We start from the raw sequence: 15,417 nt of genomic DNA on the forward strand, positions 1-15,417 counted from the left end.
ACAAACATGCAGACGAAATACCCACACATAGAAAAATTACAAAAAAAAATTATTTTATCAACTTTTTTTCAAAAAGAAATGAATTCCAATTCTTGCCACACCCACGGCCATTTGATACTCACCCATAAGTTCACCCTCTAGGACCTTCTTTTTGTATTATTTATTTACTATTTATATAGTTCTCTGTCTGCATGTTCGTCTGCAGGCCAGAAGATCTCGCTATAGATGGTTGTGAGCCATCATGTGGTTGCTGGGAATTGAACTCAGGACCTCTGGAAGAACAGCCAATGCTCTTAACTGCTGAGCCATCTCTCCAGCCTCACACTCTTAACATTTTTTAAAAAAAGCATAAATAAATAAAAAATTTTAAAGGTGTCAAATTTATTTCAATACTTAGTTTCATTTTTAATTAAGATTATTTGTTTTTTTGTTTTTTTTTATTTTATTATTATTTTTTTATCAGTTACATTTTATTAACTCTGTATCCCAGCCTAATTAAGATTATTTGACAGCTTCCGTAACTTAAAATTAATTGCCAGGGGAGCAGAAAATGTTAATAAGCAATTAAATTTCTCCAGTGAACAAAGGTACTGGACATGAATTTAGAAAAGCTGTGTTTAATAGTCTCAAGTCTGTTTTACCACTGAAAACTCTTTAACTCTGCACTTCTGCCATTTCATCCAGTTCCTGCAATTGCTCCTAAATGCACTGAATGTTTTTCAAATTTAAAACTTTACCAATTATGGAGTGTAACTTCATAAATTTGAAATTTTAATTTTCACATTTAATAAGTAAACAGTAACAGGACACCACTACCATATGAGTGGTAAACAGATGGAATAAAAAACAAAGTACTGTCTACCTCACTAGCAAATTATCAGTCATGCGCAACTGTTTCACAGTTCTAGTCAGTCCAGTGATACAAGGAAAAAACTGAACCCAAGGTAGAAACAGCACTTGCCCTTTTCACAGGCAGCTTTAAATCACAATACACTCCTTAGCAACTCACTTAAGCAAGTAGCAGTGCTCAGCACAACAATTACTCAATCCAGAATGTTTTGTATGGTCAATATAATAAGAATCTGTTCTAAAATTAGGTTTAAAATTGCAAGAGGTCTTGATAATTACAAGTTGTCATAAGGCTAAAGTCAGAAAAAAAATGCAAATAGACACATTCATTAATTATAATCTTCCTTTAAGAAACTCAGTAATGTTTCCATTCCAAGAATTAAGCAATAATAAAATCACTATTAACATGCTGTATATTTTAGCCTTTAATCCTAGCACGTGGGAGGCAGAGGCAGGCAAATCTTTGTGGCCAGCCTGGTCTACATGGCTAGTTCCAGGCCAGTCAGAGCTATGTAGAAACACCATGTGTCAAATATGACAACAAAAAATACTGTGTATTTTAAACTAAATAAAGTTTGCGCCTCAGAAGGTAACTCTTAGACATTCCTAATATCCTCTCCCCAGAACTGATTCCTATTTTAAACCACCATTTGGATAGAAATTATAATCTAAAGCCATTTTTTGCATGATCTGTTTCACTAAGCATTTAAGTTCAAAATGACAAATGACTGTCAGTTTTAAAGAATTTTTACTACAGGTTGAGTAAATGACTTTTTACTAGAATTATTATCATCATTATTTTAAGGAAAGAGAAAACAGGAACTGGCCCTTTAACACCTAGGTGCCTGTGGAACCAAGAGTTTGGCTTCTCATAATCTTCTGCCTCAAGCCAAAGCTTCAAATTACTTTTTTAATTGAAGGCTTTTTTTTTTTTTCGTTGCAAAACACATGAGGATCTTTTTCTTACAAGCTACAGCTTGGGCTCATACACCCTTAGGTTAGGTGGGTGATTTTTTCTTTTTTTTATTAATTTTTCTTTTTTTATATTAATCACAGGTTCTTTACTTTGTATCCCAGCCATAGTCCCCTCCTGCATTGCCTCCCAATCCCACCCTCTTTCCCTCATCTCCAACCTGCCCCTTTCCAAATCCACTGATAGGAGAGGTCTTCCTCCCCTTCCATCTGACCCTAGCTTATCAGGTATCTTCAGGAGTAGCTGCCTTGTCTTCCTCTGTGGCCTAGCAAAGCTGTAGGTGGGTGATTTAAAGAGTCTGGTCCTTCCCAGTGTGCCCAGAGCAGGGGAATTTCTGCCTGGCAAGCGTCTATTGGTTGAAACACAAAAGGGGGTGTTGCATTTTGAATTGATTGGCTATAGGAAGGCCCCCAAACCATTAACTGTCTGGCTTCCCTTGTTTGGCTGTCCTAGGGAAGAGAGGACGGTTTCCTAGCAACCGTATCTCTAGTGGGTTGTATACAATGTATTTTGACCATGATCTGCCTCCACCAGATCCTCCCTACCTCCCTTGCTACCTACCCACTGAATTTAATTCTCTCTCTTTCTTTCTCCTTTTCTCCCTAAAAACCAGAGAAAAACAAAGACAAGAAACATGCACAAACACACAAAAAAGGAAACCAAAGCATACAATCAAAGGATCAATTAAACAAAACAAAACAAGCCCAAACAAAGCAATATGAGACAAAGGAAATCTACAAAAACAAATCTACCATTTGTTTTATGTTGGCCATTACTCCTGGACATGGTGTCTACACAAAAGTGTCATAAATATATACCCAGTGAGACTCCACTGAAGAAAACTGATTTTTCCTTTGCCAGTGGGTATCAATTGCAGACTTCTTTGTTAGGGGTGGGAACTCCTGTCTACTTCCCCCTTTCAGTGCTGGGACCCCTTGTGTCTTAGTAGGCCCTCTGTGTGCTGCCATAGTTCATATATGCATTGATCCTGTTCTGTGTGGAAGACAGTGTTTCCTAGGTGTCATCCACCATCTCTGGTTCTTACAATCCTTTCATCTCTTCTGCATAGTTCCTTAAGCTTTGAGGAGAGGGAGTTGATAAAGACACCCATTTGTTATGTTACTGAGTGTTTCTAAGTAAATGCTTGGGGTGAATAATATTTTTTTTCTCAGATTTTAGAGTATTTACATAATACTTTGAAGATGGAGTCTAAGTCCAAACAAAAAGAATCATTTATATTTTTCATAGCTTGAAGGTAATTTTCCAAAACATTTTAGTGCACCAATGTTTTGGTTGCAGCTTATCACAAGATCTGACATGGAATTTTCCACTTTGTCTGAACACAGATATCAGATTTTGCAGTACTTTGGGCTTTGAATCTTGAGGCTAAGCATGCTCCACCTGTAGGATAAATGCTAGCTTACAATACCTGTCAGTAGATACCAACAGATTTATATTTTCAAGCCTAAAAGTTCCTACAGTGTTGAGGTTAGATATGATTTAATTTATGAAATAACACTATCATGAAATCGAATAGAAGAACATTAGTGAGTCCCTCCAAAGCTGCAGAAGTTTCCAGATGATTTTCTTCTATATGCAGAGCCTGTTTGCCCCTGCAATCCTTTTTTAAAAAAAAATCATTTAGCTTTTGTAATGTTTTCTTGAAGTTTTTGTTTTTTCTTTTGTTCCTTCTCTCTGGCTTCAATCATCATGGCCAACTTCTAGGACAAAGCAGCACTAGCTAGGAACAGTAAAGTGAGGGCCGACATATCTGTAGTAAGAATGCCATATGAATCATTTGCATCCCATTCTACAACATATGTGGCCCAAGCCCTTATGTCAAGCATCTTATGCTTTAGTAGTGATTTCTAATTTTTTTCCAGAGATCATCATTGAGCCAATCACATTTTACATGACTGTTGGTTGCCTTTAGTGCTTCCACACACTTTGGAAAGGCTTAAATTCTCCAGGCTAGAAGCAGAAAAGCTACATGTACATATTATTTTTTTAAATAATCTATTGGAATGCATCTCTATTGTAAATATCTTTTCTGAGGCAGAGTCTTGCTATGTAGCCAAGGGTAGCTTTGAACTCTCAATTACTTAGTTTCTTAAATGTTGTGATTACAGAAATGAATCATCATGTTCAGCTCTTATTGTAAATATTAAAAGCATATATATATATATATATATATAATACATTTAGGTATTCTTGTTATGTCCTGTGGGTTCCCAAGCCAGATGAGGGATGGTAGAGTATTGCCCATGGCCCACATTTCTCTCAGAGAGCACAGCAGGAGTAGGGCCACTCAACTTCATAGAGACAAAGGCTACTTCATGTTAGAGTCAGTTAAGCTACTGTTTCCCCAAAGAACTGCCTTCTCACTAATCATGTGACCCACAGTCTGCTAATCTGATACATTTGGAAAGCCCCTGCCTCTGTTGCAGCACTTTGGATGAGGGTGTCATTAATGCTGGAATGTCTTCAATCAGGTCCGCTTATGCAAATTAGGTGCATTTACTCCCCTGTTCTTTCAGCCTCTCCTCCCCCTCCCCCTGACTCAAGCTATATAAGCTAGCCCGTTACTTCAATAAATGAGTTGTCCTCCAAAACAGTCTCCCTGTAGTTCATACCCAGGGTACTCCTACACCACTGCATTCAACACCACTAGACCTTGATCCGCAGCTCCTCTGCTTCCTGAAACCACTGGTGCCCAATGACTGATTCAGGTCGGGGTACCCACAAGGTCCGTTTAACTAATGATAAAATTGAAGCACATGTAAGTACTCAGTGACTTGATGAAAATTAGATGATTTACTATTAATGAGTTGTTTGTTTTGTTTTTAAATCCGGATGATCTGATTTCTCTTTTCATTAAGGTAAATATAAAAATTAAAGTGGTGGCAGAAATACATCTCAGTCAAAAAGTATATACCAAGGATGAATGAGGCCTTGGGTTTGATCCTCAGCACCACAGAAAAATAACAATCTGTGGCCTGGTGAGACGGTTCAGTGCTTAAGAACACTGGCTGCCCTTCCAGAGGGCCTAGATCCAATTCCTAGCAACCACAGGGTGGCTCATAATCATCTTAAACTCCAATCCCTGAGGAACTGACTCCCTCTCCTGGTTTCCAGGGGCACTGCACACACATCCTTTCAGACACAGGGTTTCTCTGTGTAGCCCTGGCTGTCCTAGACTTACTTTGTAGACCAGGCTGTCCTTGAGTTCACAGAGATGTGCCTGCCTCTGCCTGCCTGAGTATTGAGATTACAAGTGTGTGCCACTGCACCAGATAGAAAATATTTTTTTAAAAAGGGAAAAAGATGATTACACAAAGGCAATGAATCTTAATGTTCTGTGGAACAACAGAATGAGTTACAGTACACAACTTTTTATTTCTTTTATCAAGATTTATACTAGCCAGTCTTCCATACTGCAACCAAATGCTTAAGACAAGCAACTTAAAAGGAAGAAATGTTTACTTGACTAATTGACTTTTGTGGTATTGAAGCTAGAATCTAGGGCCTTGTACACACTAATCAAGTAACCTACCAACAAGTTACATATCAGCACCACCCTCTTAACTTTTTTTTTCAAGCTAGGATCTCACTATGTTGTCCTGGCTAGCTTAGAATTCTCTATGTAGACAAGACTGACTTGAACTCACAGAGATCCACCTGCCTCTGCCTCCTGAGAGCTGGCGTCAAAGGCATGTGCCATCACATCTGGTCCTTTTTTTTTTTTTAATATTTTATTTTGAGGCATGTTCTAAGTTGCCTAGGCAGGCCTTGAAATAGCATCTTACTGTTTCAGCCTTTTTAGGTACTGAGATTAAGGCATGTATAGCCCTGGAAGGATGTTGATTTTGTTTCACATTTTTAAATGTTTCAGGTATAGTTGGTTTTTCCAATGTTTTGGGGCAGTATATTACAGAAAGTGAAAGATGTCACAATTGAGATAGAAAGGTATTCTGGCAATTAGGAACCAAAAAATACCACATAGTCACACTGCACCAAAATAAATAGATAAAACTTCATGCAAGAGATTTATCAGGAGGGAAAACACAGGAGGGTGGCTGCCTCTGCTAGAGTGAAAAACAGCAGAAAACTTGCCAGAATACAGGGTTTCTATAGGTTTTGTGGGGAGCAAAGCTTTCCACAGTAGAGGAATTATGTAGCCTGATTTGAGAGCAAGCTCAGAGTGATGGTATTTTTCTTGTAGGGTGGGGCCTGTCTGCGCTTCTACCTTGGGGCTGGAAATGGCCATTACAGCCATTAGAACCATTAGTGAAGTCTGGGGGCAGGGCATGACCACTTGTGTGCCCTGAGAGTTTACAAAGATTTTCAAGTATACAAAGTTTACAAAGGCAGGGAAGGCTTTTGCTTGAGTTAGTGTGAGTAGCTAACAAAAGAGAAAGGAAGAGGTGGGTCCCAACATTCACTTCAAAATCTATCTCCAGTGATGTTTCTTATTTATTTATTTTTTGACAATAATGTATTTTGATCATATTCATCCCCCTTTCCTTCTCTTTACTCCCCTTCTCCAACAGCTGTTAACTGACTGAAGAAAAAAAAATTATCTGAAGAAAAACTACTCCCCTCCTCCAACAGCCATAAACTGCCACCTCATCTGGGGGTGTGGCCTCAAGAGCTCGTCAGCAATCCAGGAAGGAATGTTGAAGAATCCAAGTTTGTTCAGGTCTTGTGTAGATAACCACAGATGCTGTGAGCTCATGAGCACAATGGCCCTGTCATGTCCAGAAGATAATTTTACAGTCCCCCTTCTCTAGCTATTACATTTTCCCACACCTCTTTTATGATGTTCCCTGAGCCTTGGAGGGGTAATATATATATGCCCTATTTTGGACCAAGTACTCACTCAGGAGTCATTTATTCTCAACACTTTAGCCACTTGTAAGTTTCTGTATTAACCACAGCCCACTGCAAAAAAAACAAAACAAAACAAAACAAAACAAAACAAAAAAACAACAACAAACAAACTCCTCTGGCTAAAGTTGAGTGCAGTAGGTATAAATGTAGTTATAGGATAGTGGGACAACATATCTAATTATCAAGATAAAAGCAGCTGATTCCCACTCCTCAGGACTATGAGTTTCACAGCCATGACCTTTCAACTAGATTTAAAGTACCAGGCGTGAACTCTCCTGTGAAGCAGGTCTCAAATCTAATCTGAAAGGGGTTAATTATCTCCATAACATTCAGGCCACTATTTAACCAGTGAATGAATCTTGCCTGACAGTCAGTATTGTAACATTCAAGGTCCACACAACTGGGTAAGATTGATGACTTTTGTCTCCCAGTGGCCTGCACAGTGTCTTCCAGCAGTGTTAAAGATAGCCAGTAGTAAGGAAGTTTTCTGGTTAGTTCCAGTTTAATTTCTCTGTTATGCAACCAAAGTATAAAGTGTCTTCAGCAATAGGGTCTTGTCATCTAGCTCTGGGGGCAACCAAGAACAATGGCAACAGCCTGTATTGTTTTGGAGTTCTCTGAGACCTTTATGAGTAACGAGTCATAGAGAAATATTTCACACTTATCCTAGAATTGTTAATAATCTGTAGCTTCTGGAAGTACCCTTATCTACCCATGCAGGATACCTCCATTTAAGCTGCTTATAAAAAACTGGTTTACAGGTTAATGGCTTTCCATGAGGTTTTTCATACAACCTTAGTTTGGTTTTTGGGTCTTATATTGAATTACTTGTCTTTGGGCAAGGCAAGGTGAGAGATAAGGATACAATTTCATTATTTTATATGTAGATGTCCAGTCTTTCCAGAATCACATTTTGAAGATGCTGTTTTTCATCTAATGTGTACTTTTGACATCTTTGCCAAAGATCATGTCATTTATTCTATTCTATTGATCTTTGTGCCAGTATTGTGCTGTTTTTATTTTTATGGTCTATAGTATAAATTGAAATCAGATAAGGTAATACTCCTAGCATGTCTTGTGAATGCTGTCAAAACCACTGCAACTGCAAGTTCATATGTGCAACTGCTCTGTTGACTCCCCCAAACACTATTTTTTATCATTTTTTCTTTTTTAAATTTATTACAATTTATTCACTTTGTATCCCAGCTGTAGCCACCTCCCTCATGCCCTCCCAAGCCCACCCTCCCTCTCTCTTCTCCTCCCTTGCCCCTTCCTCAGTCCACTGCAAGGGAGGTCCTCCTCCCCTTCCATCTGACCCTAGCCTATCAGGTCTCATCAGAAATGGCTGCATTGTCTTCCACTGTGGCCTGCTAAGGCTGCCCCCCCTTCAGGGGGAGATGATCAAAGAGCCAGCCACAAAGTTCATTTCAGAGACAGCCTCTGTTCCCCTTACTAGGAAACCCACTTGGGACACTGAGCTGCCATGGGCTACATCTGTGCAGGGGTTCTAGCTTATCTCCATTCATGGTCCTTGGGTGGAGTATCCATCTCAGAAAAGACCACTGTGCCCAGATTTTTTTTTTTGTTCTGTTGCTCTCCTTGTGAAGCCCCTGTCCCTCTCAGGTCTTTGTATCACCCCCTTCTTTCGTAAGATTTCCTGCACTCTGCCCAAACTTTGGCCATGAGTCTCAGCATCTGCTTTAATAGCCTGCTGGGTAGAGTCTTTCAGAGGCCCTCTGTGGTAGGCTCCTGTCCTGTTCCTTGTTTTCTCCCTCTTCCAATGTCTTTTTGAATGAGGATTTTCCTTTTTGAATGAGGATTGAACATATTTACCCAGTGTCCTCCTTCTTGACTAGTTTCTTTAGGTGTACAGATTTTAGTATGATTATCCTATATTATATGTCTAATCTCCACTTATAAGTGAGTATATCCGTGTGTGTCTTTCTGCTTCTGTGATACCTCACCCAGGATGATCTTTTCTAGTTCCCACCATTTGCCTGCAAATTTCATGATTTCCTGGTTTGTAATTGCTGAGTAATATTCCATTGTGTAAATGTACCACAATTTCTGTATCCATTCCTCAATTGAGTGCCTTCTAAGTTGTTTCCAGATTCTGTCTACTATGAATAAAGCTGGGAAGGATGTGGACAAAAGGGAACCCTCCTCCATTGCTGGTGGGAATGAAAATTTGTACAACCACTTTGGAAATCAATCTGGCGCCTTCTCAGACAATTAGCAATAAAGCTACCTCAAGATCCAGCTATACCACTCCTAGGCCTATACTCAAAATATGCTCAAGTATACAACAAGGACATTTCCTCCCAAACACCATTACACTCTTTCTTAATAGACATCCACTGGCTCTGGATCTTACAATTTTCCTGGTTTCTTTTTCATGATAGCCCCTGAACCTTAGGAGGAAGGGTGTGCTATAGATGTGTACAGTGCTAAGCACAGTCTCTTATTCTAGGCTCCTTGACCAGTGCGGGGGCTGGGTTTCTCTGTGTTGCTATTAACTACAAGGAGAAGCTTCTCTGATGAGGGTTGAGAGATGCACCGATGTGTAAGTATAGTAATAAGTCACTAGGAGTCAGTTTAATATTATGTCCATTTACCAGAAGAGTAGAAGTGTTTCCTTCCCTAGGGTCTATGACCTATCTAAATTCGGGTTCTTGTCCTTGATAATGGTGGTATAAATCTTTTGCCTTGTATTTTTTTTCCCTTCTAGATATAAAGAACATACAAAGACTATACTTATAGAGTGGGTTTTGTTTTGTCCTTACCTCTGTCTTCTCTTGGTTGCCAAATGGTTGTTACATTATTTCATCTCCACACATACTGGTATTTAAGACAAAAAAATTGACAGAAGCCAAATTATCTAAGCTAAGTTTTTCTCTTCTATTAAGTAAAGTAAAAGATTTCCCAGAAGCATCCCTATGTGAATTATTTTGTTCTTTTCAGCCAAAATTGAATCATGTATGATATAGCTGTTGGAAAAGGAAACTGAGAAAGTGTACACCATCATTACCACAACTGACTTGAATCAATTGTAATCCATTATCTGGCTTTAGTTGCATAGCCAAACTTAATGGAAGTAGAATTCTGTTAACAAAAGTAAAGAAAAATGGATATCAGTTAAGAAATTAAATGTCTATGTGATCATGAGTTATTTAATCTGCACAGTGACTTTTAAATGTTGTATTTATTTTTATTTTATGTGTATGAATGTTTTGTCTGCATGTATGTAAGTGTACCACAAGCATGCAGTAACTATAGATTCCTTAGAACTGAAGTTAATAATAGAAGGTTGTTAGCTACCATGTGGGGGCCCAGGAAGAGAACTCATGTTCTTTAACTGCAAAATGCCAAGTGCTCTTAACTGCTGAGTCATCTTTCTAGACCCTACATAGTGTAATTATAAGCAGAAATTTCTCATAGAATGTACTATAGATGTCTTTACATGCCCATCCACTAATATGTGCTTTATATGATATGTGTGTGTGCTTGTAATATGAGGGATGAATACAGGGCCTGTCTCATGTCAGACAAGTGCTTTATCATTGATCTATATAGCCTCATGGTCCTTTTCCTTTTTTGAGACAGGCCGAACTCAAGATCCTTCTGCCTCAGATTTCCTACTGCTGAAATTATAGGTCTGTACTATGGTAACAGACTTATATTTTAAAAACAGTGCATGGTTAAGTGCCTATGAGTAAAGCACAGCAATTTCTGCAAGTTACTTTGAAAGGTTATAGAAAACAAATTTAGAGACAGATCAATGGACTGATGGATTGATAAATGATTGATATTGATAAAAAAAAGAAGCAGGTGAATGCTAATTGTAAAATACAAGTGTGGTTTATATGGGACTAAATTGCACTGACATATCTTATCCTGCTCTTCCACCTTTCCACATATTTGCAGGCTTTTCATAGAAAGTGTTAAAATGAAATTAATGCTGGGTGCCAGGTCTAGTGGCATAGGTCTGTAATTATAGTTTAGAGGGTGAAGCAGGAGGATCCCAAACTCAAGGCCTTCTGTGACTAGAAAGTGAGTTCTTTTTGTGTGTGTGTGTGTTTAAGGTATGTTTCTTTTTTTATTTTATTAATTACACTTTATTCATTTTGTATCCCCCCATAAGCCCCTCCCTCCTCCCCTCCTAATCCCACCCTCCCTCCCCTTTCTGCATGCATGCCACTCCACTGATAGGGAAGGTTCTCCTCTCCTTTCTGATCTTAGTCTATCAGTTCTCATCAGAAGTGGCTGCATTGTCCTCTGCTGTGGCCTGGTAAGGCTGCTCCCCCCTCAGGGGGAGGTGATCAAAAAGCAGGCCAATCAGATTATGACAGAGGCAGTCCCTCTTCCCATTACTATGTAACCCACTTGGACATTGAACTGCCCTGGGCTACATCTGTGCAGGGGTTCTGGGTTATCTCCATGCATAGTCCTTGGTTAGAGTATGAGTCTCTAGAGAGTGAGTTCTATTCCATCCTGGGCAACTTAGTGAGATCCTGTCTAAAAATAAAATGTCTAATGAAGGAAATTAACTTTGAAATGTAATTAATAAAATTCAATATGTATAAGTTTGTAGTAAGATATATTAATATATGATCATGGAGTATATATATATATGTGTGTGTGTGTGTGTGTGTATTTGTGTGTATAAAAGCCTCACTGTAATACATTAGAAAATTATTCCTTTGCTATAAAATCAAACTAGGACACATGTTAAATTTATGAATGGAGTTTTATGGATTTAAAAGGGCAAATATCAACTACTCTATTGAGAATGTTCATGATTTAAAATATAATAACTAACATGGGTATGCACATAAATGTTGGGAACATTTATGTTCCCAAATATATTTATCCTTAAAAAATATTGGGACCAGTGAGATGCTCAATGACAATCATGGCAAACTGAGTTCAATTCCAAGAGCCCACATAAAAAGGTGGAAGGAGAAAACCAACTTTAAAAAGTTGTTCTCTGACCTCCACATACCCACCATTACATGTGCACCCATATTTACATACAAATAACTATAAAGAAATAAAGTACATGGCAGTTCTTACACATGACAGTTATTATGTTCTCTCATATCTTCCACACACTTTTACCTTTAGATGGACTTTGAAGTTTATGTGGAATGCCTTCGCAAAAACAGAGAACACTCACCTTCACATCATACATATGACATGTCCTTTTAGTTGAACAAGGAATAGGGGTATGTGGTCTGAGAGAATACCAAAGCAACTGAAATCCTGACTGTATCTGCAAGTGTTTTTGTCACTGGACCTCCTTCTAGCCTAATGTTAAGGCAATCTTGAGTCAGAAATTTCCAGGAAGTCCAGAGATGGAGTATATCATGGAGGGTTTAAGGAGACAATTGACTGTGGAAATTTGTATGGAAATAAAAGTTATGAGGCCTCAAAGTGGAAAAGAAGTAAAGAAGGGGTGTAAGGAGCTGGCTGGGCCAAGGCATGAATGAAGGAAAAAGAAATTCAAGCAAATAGAGAGGTTAAGGAAGGGTGTGTCACTGAAGTGAAGATACACTGTGATGATAGCAGTAAGAGTAGAGTCCTTGTTTAGAGAAGTGCTTTACTTTGGGAAAGACAAATTCCAAGAAAAGCTAATACTCAAAGAGAGATACGTATGCCTGGAGTTTGTAGGATGTCTAGTGTATTAGAGAGACACATTTAAACTCATGCTGAAGGAGAAGTGTATCCAGTAGGATCAATGGTCACAGAGGCCATGGCCAAGGCTGGCACTGACCTCGAAAAAGAGAAGCTAATCACATTAGGTAGTTCTTCCAGAAACACTGGTTCTAAAGACAAAAAGGCCCCAAATCAAAAGCAGATTTCCCATTTTCTAGTAAGCAGACCCTAATTGCTTTGAGCCTAATTCCATGACTTAAGATACCTCTTACAAACAACTAGAAACAAACTCTTAATGTCTCATGATAACTTATACCACCAAATGGACAGTCTCAAGGAGGACAAATGTTGTTATAAAATCTATTTAACAAGACACTGAGATTCCTGACTTTTATTTCTTCAACTATGGTCCAAATAAATATCTCATGAGATAAGAGCAAGTAACTTCTCTTAACTGCTTTAAAATGACCCTACTCTTCAGGTGTGAATTTGTCCATTGTGTGTTGTCTGTCTGTCTCATGGCACATATTCTTTTTTTAAAAAAAGTTTTAGTAGGGTATTACTAATACATACAATGAGTTTCATTATGACATTTTCTATACACACTCACACACAGACACACATATAATATTCTAATCATATTCACTATGGTCCACCACTCTCTTCTTGTTGCCTCTCACTCCCATTGATCCTTTTCTTCTTCACAACCAGTCTTCTACTTTCATATCTTTCTGTTGATGGTGTCCAGTGAGATTAGTTAGGGTTCTTTGCATGAGCATGAATGGGAGATTATTAACAGGAACACAAGCAACTTATCAGTGATTACACCACTGAGGAAATTGTCTCTCCATGTCCCACCAATCATTAACTGCCAACAGCTCTTCAGGGAGGAGTGCAGCCTTGTGAGGCACTCCTTACATGATGGATTGTTGAAGGGCCCAATCCTCTTATGCTGGTACTCAGGGCTGCTGAGAACTAATGTATAACAGCCATGCTCTTCCCGGGAGACATTCCTCTAAAACATTCTAAACTCTAAAACATTCCTCTTTCCATGCACCAGCTCTTATATTCTTTCTGTCCCTTCTGTGGCCAAGCCTTAGGAGCATGACACTCATGTTATATATAGGGCCTAGCATTCAATAGACACTTATTCTCTGCAATTGGACCAGTTGTAAGTCTCTACAGTCACTAAAAAAAGAAAATAAAAGCTTCTCTGACCAAAGCTGAGACATCACTCATTTGTAGACATAAACAAAAATATATAGAAGGAAGTTTCTTGGGCATACTATGTTTATCTAGCAAAATAACAACTGGAGGTCCTCAAAGGTTCCAGAGGTTGTATTCAAGAGGGACATTGAGTAGGATTACAGGGAAGTAAGGAGTTTATTAGAAAAGATGTTAGCCCCATATCCCCATGGAAGAACAGGCAACAGCATGGTGGGGGATTCTGAAGAGAATTCAGGCCCCACCACCAGAGACAGCCTGGGAGTGTCTCTGAAGAGATGAATGAAAGCCTGCCTGCCAGCAGTGGGAGTCTTTTCTTGTATCTTTTAAAGGATGGGGTCAGTTTCAGGCCTTCAATCAGGCTTTCTGATTCCCAAGCAAAGGCAGGGAAGGGGGTGGAAGCAGAATGGGTGGACATCAACACCTTCTTTGATGTAAACTCATTTCCTCTGGTGACAAATCGTGGCCCTAGTGTGTTAAGGGCTCACAGTGTCTCAGTTGGATGTTTGTTCTTATCAGTGAGAAGGAAACAGCTGTTGCCGATATTGTGGCTTGAGCAGTGGCTGGATATTAATGTTACTTTCTCCCCCCCCCCCCGCCTCTGGTTAACATTTTTAAAACAAAACATAAAAATCCAAAAAACAAAATAAAAGAAGAAAAACAGAAAAAAAAAAAAAACCCACAAAACAAAAAAGCAAAGACAATGGCTCTGGAAAAATGCACAATTTGTTTTAGTTTATAGCACAGTGGCCAGTAGCAGGTGGATGGATGCCATGGTGCCTGAAAGACCATTCCAACCTTGAAGTGTTTCTGCGATAGCATATTGTATCCAACCATACTAACATGGACAGACACCTCACCTCAGAACTTCAAAAGGGCAATATCTTTTTTCCTTCATTTACTGCTGAAACAAAGAATGTTACATTTTTCTATTCCAGTCTTTTGTTTATATTTAAAAAAAAAACTAAAGGAATGATTTTATACGTAAAAGAGGTAGAGGAGGAGACTCAAGGGATAGTGGGTATCAGGTGGGTCTAACTTCTAAGCTATACAGGGATGTAAGTGGGGATGGAGATGCCTGATCTGCAGTTGAGTTTTTAAATTACTTCCTTTCAGGTCCCCCCTCTAGGGCCTACGACCTGTTGGGCAGGTTTCCCAGCTTTACAGTACCAGACAAGAATTTCCTCCTGCAGGGCAGGTCTCAAATCCAATCAGCAAACAATCAGTTCCTCTCCTAACAGTCACTACTGCATTAGTGGGCATATCCTGCCTGGCAGTCCCACAGTGCATATTCTTTATTAAAACTTTCATATTATTTCTAGTCTGGAAAATACTTTGAGGCCTGTGCCTTTGGTCCTTCATTTCCAGTATGACAATGGTTATGACAATAGACATTTTCTATTTATTTGGGGCTTTCCTGTGAAAGCCAGGTGTACCATAATGTTGGTTTTCCTTTGGAGACAGATATCCTTTGTTATGTTAAATTTTTATTCTTATTCCTATTTTATTAATGTACTTGTTTCCAGGAAAGAGAGTGCTGAAGATGTAACTAGGTGGTAAATCACTTAAAACCCTGGATTTAACTCCCAGCACAAGAAAAAAAAAAAGTAACTAGCATTCCTGGCATGAAGGTATCATGGTAACAAGTTTTTTCTTTGACCTACTAAATGATCAGTTATTACTACTTCATTTCGTGCTTCTAAACCCACTTTCTATTTCTGAGAATAAATTTTAACTGGTCCTGGGGAAAAGTTTCTGCTGAACAAACATGAAGACTTTATTTTAGAACCCCAAGCACCTATGTAAAAGTCAGTTTCAGTGTCCAA

General features: G+C 38.8%; 1 pseudogene; it reads right to left on the reverse strand.

The window, feature by feature from the left end:
• Positions 1-3,459: 3,459 nt before the first annotated feature.
• Positions 3,460-3,669, reverse strand: LOC110542190 (small integral membrane protein 15-like; annotated as a pseudogene).
• Positions 3,670-15,417: the final 11,748 nt, after the last annotated feature.

This window comes from Meriones unguiculatus, chromosome X, assembly GCF_030254825.1.
Source record: "Meriones unguiculatus strain TT.TT164.6M chromosome X, Bangor_MerUng_6.1, whole genome shotgun sequence".
Taxonomy (NCBI): Eukaryota; Metazoa; Chordata; class Mammalia; order Rodentia; family Muridae; genus Meriones; species Meriones unguiculatus.